This window comes from Pinus tabuliformis, chromosome 3_1 (genome assembly GCF_031772625.1).
Source record: "Pinus tabuliformis cultivar Carrire ecotype Pingquan chromosome 3_1, CPIR1, whole genome shotgun sequence".
Taxonomy (NCBI): Eukaryota; Viridiplantae; Streptophyta; class Pinopsida; order Pinales; family Pinaceae; genus Pinus; species Pinus tabuliformis.
The window spans coordinates 943,171,105-943,178,940 of NC_142301.1; the positions used below are offsets into that span (position 1 = coordinate 943,171,105).

General features: G+C 36.7%; 1 pseudogene; it reads right to left on the reverse strand.

Moving 5' to 3' along the window:
* Window positions 1-5,167: 5,167 nt before the first annotated feature.
* LOC149190887 (UDP-glycosyltransferase 92A1 pseudogene) lies at window positions 5,168-7,346 on the reverse strand (annotated as a pseudogene).
* Window positions 7,347-7,836: the final 490 nt, after the last annotated feature.

The window sequence follows — 7,836 nt, forward strand, 5'->3', positions numbered from 1 at the left end:
TGCTCGCAAATGAGAAAATTATGGAGCAACAGAAGATCACAAGGATAGATTTCCAAGACATGGATATGTAACTTTCCCTCTAATGCCACATGTTCGAGATTAAAAAGCATACAAAAAATTTACCTGTGAAAATCATAATCATATTGTTAAAGCTAATCAAACATTGCCCTAAATGTATTCAAAATTATCAAAAAATGAAGTAGAAGAAAAAAGGGAGTACATACGTGAAGCAAACTTGCCTCTTTAAGTTTTGGGTTTGTAACCTAAATTGACAAGAATACCAAAGGTTCATATCTAGATCTATTAACTCACAACTTTATCTCAGGAATCTCAATTCCTTATTGTTGGAAAAATAAAACTCATGTCTCAACCCCTAAGCTTTGGAAAGGAAGAAAGGAAATCACACTTTGAAAAATACAACTCAATATTTTATTGCATGTCCCTTCCACTTTTATTAAGCTTTTAAGTCTAAGAGTTCTCAATGGGTTACAATCTCTAATACAATGGATCACCATTTTCACTCAACAAATACATTGGATCTTTTGAATTTTAACTGCATGTCATTATCAAATTAATAGAGTCAGAAATTAAGATGTAAATTGTATGAAACAAATTTGTGCTTCCAAACTTTTCAAATTAACATATTAGGTACCCTTTTTTCAAAAAAGTCCCCAACATATCTTGAAATTGTCAATTTGAATCTCCTCTCTTTTCCTTTCCTTTTGATAACATATTTTCACAGATCTTTGCAGTAATATTAGAACCAAAATTGACTTGCACTCGTAAATTTTAATCTCTTTCAGCACCTTTTGGCAACCCATTTTGATGTTGAGAGTAAATTTGCACTTGTAAATTTGGATCTCCTTCCCTCTCCTTCTAGCAAACTATTTCAATATACCTTTGAAGTAATATTAACATTAATGTTTGTGTCTTTAAGGAAATTAATTAATAAATAAGAAATCATGTGTCGGCCCTTTCAAAATTAGGGTTCTTGGTTTATTTATATCCAGGTCGCAAGGCTCCCTTCTCTCAATAATCTTTCATTCATTTTCTATCTGATTTGTCCTGATGATGGACCCCCTTTGGGGTTTGAAACGTCGGTAGAATGAACTAGAAACTGTGGGTAATCCGGATCATGACTCTACAAAAAACTTCCACAGTAGCTTGAAATCTAACAAATGTTTGTGTCTTTAAAGAAAATTACTCTTTTTATTCTATCATTTCCACCACTGATAGGCTCTTATTATTTCCACAATTGAATAAATTTTAAGAAATGGATATGAAGATAGTATGCGTAGTAGCATTCCATTTGTTTTTGTCTTCCATCAATATATGATAACCATTTTTTTTATGTCTTCATGGTAACATATGTCTTCCATTTGTTTTTTCCTTTCATCAATCAAAAAATAAACTTGTTCTTACATAGTTGGAAGCTTCTTTACAAGAGACTTTGGGTCTGGTTCCAAGGTAATTGCAAGTTTATCCTCCACCTGGTTAAAACATCATGTCTTATTTTTGGGAATGGGACCAAGTTTTTCCATATGCGTTTTCATATAACTTAAAATAATTTTTGTGATCATATGTGGCAAAAGAGCATTTCAAAGTGGGATAGGGGTGTCTACTCTTTTAGTGAGAAAAGTTATCACGGGACCCTATCTAAGAAGGATTGATCTTTGATAACCAATGTTTGCATTAGAAAGGTTGATAATGACTTTATTGACTTGTATAAAACCTTAGCTACCTGAGTTCAAGTGATTTTAGTAAGGAACAACTCAGGTGGCTGGCACAAGACCCAAGAAAGGTTCAAGACCTTACATTTAATATATCAATTTAATATTAAATTAAATTTAATATATTAATTTAATATTAAATTTAAACATGACGCATATCATATTTAATAAGCCACCTTATCATTATCATCAAGCTTCAACTTTATAACAAACATTTCCATCACAGATAGCCCCTGCAGGTTTGCAGTTCTCATTAATTGCAACATTTGTGTCTTTCCCTTGTCCTAATTCACATCCCATTGATCCTTAGAAGCACAAGTCAAATGAAGATTGTAGTCATAATTTACAATAATAGGACCATGCAATGCCACGCTAGTTGCAACCATCACATAAATGCACTTCTCTATGTCAATACAAGGGCGTGTTCATGTTGGTTGTACCTCATCTCTTTCGGTGATTTTTCAACGAATCCTTTTGCTTCATTTTCCATTTTCTTCTTCAACCCTTCAAGATAAGAATCAATGAAGGGATAAGCCTTGCCTCCAAAGATGGAAACTATGCTTCTGGCATTATTTGTCACATTGTTTCTTTCTAGACCTACCACAACCAAGGATGGGATGCCTCTAATACAAAAAGCCGCAAGAGATCCTTCTCAGTTTTATCTCCAAATGGAAGAGCCAACCATGACATGATTTTGTAGTAATATTGAAAAGCCTTTTGATGAAAAAATCTCAAACACCTTTCATATTTCCTTGAGTTCATTGTATACCTTTACAAGCTCTGAAGTGAAATATCGACAAGGGGGGAGTAGCGAGCAGAAAATACATAACAATTTTCTTCCCCGCAAGTTCAACTACCGGGACCTGTTACACGAATAAAAACATTTAAATGATCAACATCACCAATAAGAGTACTAAGTTGCACTTGACTATGTCCACTTGTCAACGTTATCATGATTCACAAGACAAAAATAAGACGAGGGAGGCCAATGAGGCACTCTACCTGGCCTTTTGTGTATATGAAACCCGTTTGTTAACAAGCAGAACTTATTTCAAACGAAAATGTCAAGTAGAAATATCTGAATTTGTTAATAGGTGTGGAAAATCTTCTTAGCATACTAAAATTATTAAAGTTGAGTTTTGGACATATCAATAATGGTCATAGTCTTCCTAAAGAACATTGGTATATAGACACCCACTTGGAATTTTGAGAGATCCTCATCATCTCATGGCTCTGGTCCATAAAGTAAGTCGTTTCAATTTGGAAATGGTTTTGATATTTCAATACCAAGTTCCAATATATAATTGGTAATTTATATGATTTAATATGGATGTCTTCTTTCTAAATGTTGAAAATTTCAACATTCTATTATAGTATTCCATGACCATAATGATTAATTAACATGTAGGTACCGAGTTGACATGTAAAAATATTAGCACTCTACTTCTTACCATTAAACCAATGGATTGGAAAAAAAAACTCTAAAGTTGTTAGCCTTGTAATGACTACACCAGCTGCAACATTTATAAACAAGACTGAGTTACTCCCACTATCCAATGTTGTGCATGGGTGGACTGGGTTCAAACTTGAATACATAATCAACATGGCATGGCTAGGGTGAAAAGTTTTTAATAGGTGCAATGTAGATCAATTTTTCTTTGTACAACAAGTCTTCAGTCACAGATGTACCTCATTCGGGGATGGTCAAGCCAAAAAGGGACTACAAAGGTATGTCAAACCAGCTGTGAGATTGTGAACTACCAATGTGTGAGATGGTGTCAAACCCGAGGTAGTCCAAGACAAAAGGGACTACAAAGGTATATCAAACTAGTTGTTATATGGTGCACTACGAATAAGTAAATTGATATTTTTTTCCAATATTGAGTCCTGCATATATTGGGATTACCTGATGGGAATGAAACTCCACAAAAACCAAATGGTTTATAACTCATAGGTCTATGGATTGACATCTAGAAAAACATTTGATATTATACTAAGACTTGGAATTAGATCAAAACCTTAAAAGCTAGCTTCTAGCAACGGAAGAAAAGGCCAATTTCTAGTAATAGAAGAAAATACCATAATGTGATACTATCACCAACAAGGTCAAGAAGTTGCCCAAATTTTGATGATCAACCAAATGAAGGTACATAATCTGCTCCTAGAAACAAATATTTTATGTAACAAGTTGCAATTTATTGAACCAAAGCACTTAAAAGATAAGAATCAATACGGATGGAGTTCGTTGGGACCCAAGTCACTAGATGTAGGGTGTGAATCTGGTATGTGGTGTAGTGGGCCCCTAAATTTATGGTGTTGTTTGCAGCATACATGTTTTTTTATATGAAGAGTATTTTGTTCTTTTAAAGTTACAATATATTGTTATTTTTAAAATTGAGAGTGATCCATAGTCTGTGCATCCCTTGACTTGTCCTCTCTGGCCTTCAACTCATCAAGGCTCTCTACAATGAATTGATAAGCCTCAACACCATATTCTTCAATGATCTCCATACCTTCCATCTCGTTATAACTCTTCTCTCTTAGTCTAGAACAGCAAGGTAAGGAATGCCATTGACCTAAAAGAATTTATCAATTTGTTTCCTTGTATTTTCATCTAGAATGGCAAGGCAAGCCATGTCATGGTGTGGTGGTATTCCTTAAAATACCACTCAGCATGATCAGAGCCAACCATGACATGCTTTTGTAGTAATCTTCAGAAGGCTCTTGATATTTGTCACTAGAGATGAAAACGATCTCAAATGCTTTTCTTATTTCCTTGAGTTCGTTGTATACCTTTGTAAGCTTTGGTGTGAAAATTCGACAAGGGGGAGTGGGGGGGGGTGCGGGGGTGTGGCAATGAGAAGAAAAATACATAGCAATTATTTTATAAATATAAATAATATTTTTTAGATTATTATATGAAATATAAAAATAGAAAATAATATTAAGATAAACTTAAATATATGATAAATTTCAATATTGTTACCTAAATTTTTAATTTTTTAATTTTAATTTTATAAAAAATAAAATATAAATATTTATGAAAAAAATTATTTATTAAATAAATTTTAATATATATCTTTTTATATAAAGAAAAATGAGTTAAAATATAAAATTTCTATATATAACTTTTTATATAAAGAAAAATAAGTTAAAATATATAAAAGAATAAGAGAAATTGATTTTTAATAGAAATTTTCTTATTAACTATAAACATTATTTTACAAATAAATTTTAATTTTATATATATAAAGCTTTTGGAACAAAATATATATAAATATAAATATATAATTTTATTAATAGATGATAAATTTATGCACACAGAAATATGGAAATAAATACATATTCTATTTAGGACCTTACAATATTGTAATTTACATGAAAACTGTTCATCCAATCAACTTTCTTAAAAATTGTGCATCCAATGGAAATTGAATACATGGTTTGAAAAGTAGTATTAAAACAGCACAATACTAGCATATCTTAATCATAATCACAATAGTAGAGCAGGATACAAATATATGGAAATAAATCCATACCTTACAATATTGTAATTGTTCATGGAATCAACTTTCTTGACAATTGTGCATCCAATTTCATAGAAATTGAATACATGATTTGAAATATAATATTAAAACAGCACAATACCAGCACAATACTAGCATATCATGATCACAATACTATAGCAGGAAAAAAGATGCATTCGATCACAATACTATAGCAGGAAAAAAGATGCATTCGATCACAGTACTGCCAGCTAGTAACCTGCCGTGGAGACTTCCTGACCATCAGTTCCTGGTTTTGGTGCGCGGAATAGTTTGTTGATTTCTGCTAGGAAATCATCAACGTTGGCAACTGAAGAACCTTTGACGACTCTGCCTTCGTCAGATGTCACTGCTCTGGTAGCTGCGTCTCTCATCGCCATTGCCCTCTTTTTCATTGTGATTCCACGCTTCTCCTTCGTGAGAAGTTTCACAGTACTCTCCACATTCGTCCTCTGCAGTTCTGCGTCGACACCCCTGCAAAGTTCCACGCTCATGCCCACCACCTCCTCCAACAGCTTGGAGTTATAAAACTGATCTGCTGCCATAGGCCACCCGATAATGGGCACCCCCTGGCTTATGCTCTCCATAATCGAATTCCACCCACAATGGCTAAGGAACCCGCCGATGGATGGGTGGGAGAGAATCAGCAGCTGCGGTGCCCATTCTCTGATGAGCAATCCCTGCTTTTTCTCACTCATTCGCTTCTCAAATCCCTCGGGCAGGAAATCCGATGAAGCGCCGTTCGCCACTTGATCGGACGGTGGTCTCACGGCCCAGATGAACGGGTGTCCGCTTGCTTCAAGGCCCAGCGCCAATTCTTGCGTCTGGGAACACGAGATTCTCGCAAGTGTGCCGAATGAGATATAAAGAACCGACAATGGAGGATGAGAATCCAGCCACGTCAGCAAAAAATCTCTGGTGGCCACTTGAGCAGAATAGCCCTCGTAGTTCGAAGCACCGACGACAACACCCTCTGGAAGCAAAGGACCCACCGACCACACTCGACCGCAACCAGTCTTTTTCATATGTTCAAGAAACTCCGGTTCCAGGTCGTCGAAGGTGTTGAGCAGGGTGCCCCAACTCTGGAGATTCTTGGGTATCTGCCGCTTCAAAAACTGATACCACGGGTCGGTCTCATTGGTCATCATGAGGCTGAGAGGGAGCTGAGATTTATGAAACCAGACGTCCGGAAAATCAGGAGCGAGGGAAAATACATCGGAATCGATCTGCTTGTGGGGAAGATGCAACCACAGAGAGTAATACACAGACGTAGAAAATGCCCCGGTGGTGCTGAACGTCACCCTCGGTATGCCGACTCTGTTGGCGACGTCGAGACTCCAACCGAAGAATATATCGGTGACAACGCACGTCGGGCGTGCGCCCGGCTCATCTGAGAGGCGTCGCAGCAACTGCTCAAAGGGGTGTTGAAGCATCTCGCAACCGCGTACAAGAGAGAAAAAGAGATTATAAGGAAGAGAGTCAGTGTTCTCCACATCGGGGGGCAGGCCGTCGATGCCCTTCGGAAACTGCAGTTCCTCCAGGCGGATATCCATGCTTCCATCGCCTCTGCACGCGGCACTCGCCATGGACTGCAATTCCATAATATTTTTAGGAGTATTGACGATTGTTACGATAAATCGCCCTCGCTTTGCAAGAAGCTTGGCGAGATCAAAGAAGGGGATGATGTGACCCTTGGCCATCAGAGGAAACATCACCACATGAGGCCTGCTGTTACACATAATCCTCTGCGGCGTTGCCATTCTGATACGTAGCTCGCAACCAACTATTTTCTGTAAAGCCTAAAAATCACACCAGTTTTTGCTAAAGCTTAATAATCACACAAGTTACTGCTAAAGGCTCAAAGGCTTAAGTTGCAAGTATGGGAAATAAACAGTATGGGGAAGAACGTATTTTTAATAGTCAACGAAATTCGTTGGCAGATTTTAAGCCATACGACACGACTACATTACAGAGTCTTCGTCCCTCTTGCATTAGGCGGTGAATCCATTGATTTTCAGTTGGCGTGAAGCTCAAGCGGGGCAGGTGCCTGGCTATACAAAACGACCGTAAAGACACTTCCGTACAGTTTCTTAAATTTTGTAGTAAAATGAAGGGACGGAAATAAATGAGGAAGAAAATATTCATACGGAATGACGTCCGCGTCAAGCTCGATCGTGGCAAGTTCTAGGCCATACGGGACGACTATACAGACCCTTACGTACCTCTTTCCTTAGGCGGTGAATCCTTTATAAAAGACAAAGGGGTATCGCCTGAATCGAGATAAGATTGAGATGTCGGTTACCCAATGTACTTTCGGTTAAAATACTAATTACTCCGTATGGAGAAGGAGGTTAAAACTAGAAGCTAGTTAATCGAGTCAAGTCGAGGTAAGTCAGTGTTGAATTTAGTGTGGAGTTGTATGTCAAGTTATTTTAGGTAAGTTGTTAATCAAAAAAGTTTAAATGCTTTTCTAGGCTTTCATTGTAATCATCAAGTTTTAGTGTGTAGTTGTATGTCAAGTTATTTTGGATGAGTCTCTAATAAAAAAAAGTTTCACCAGT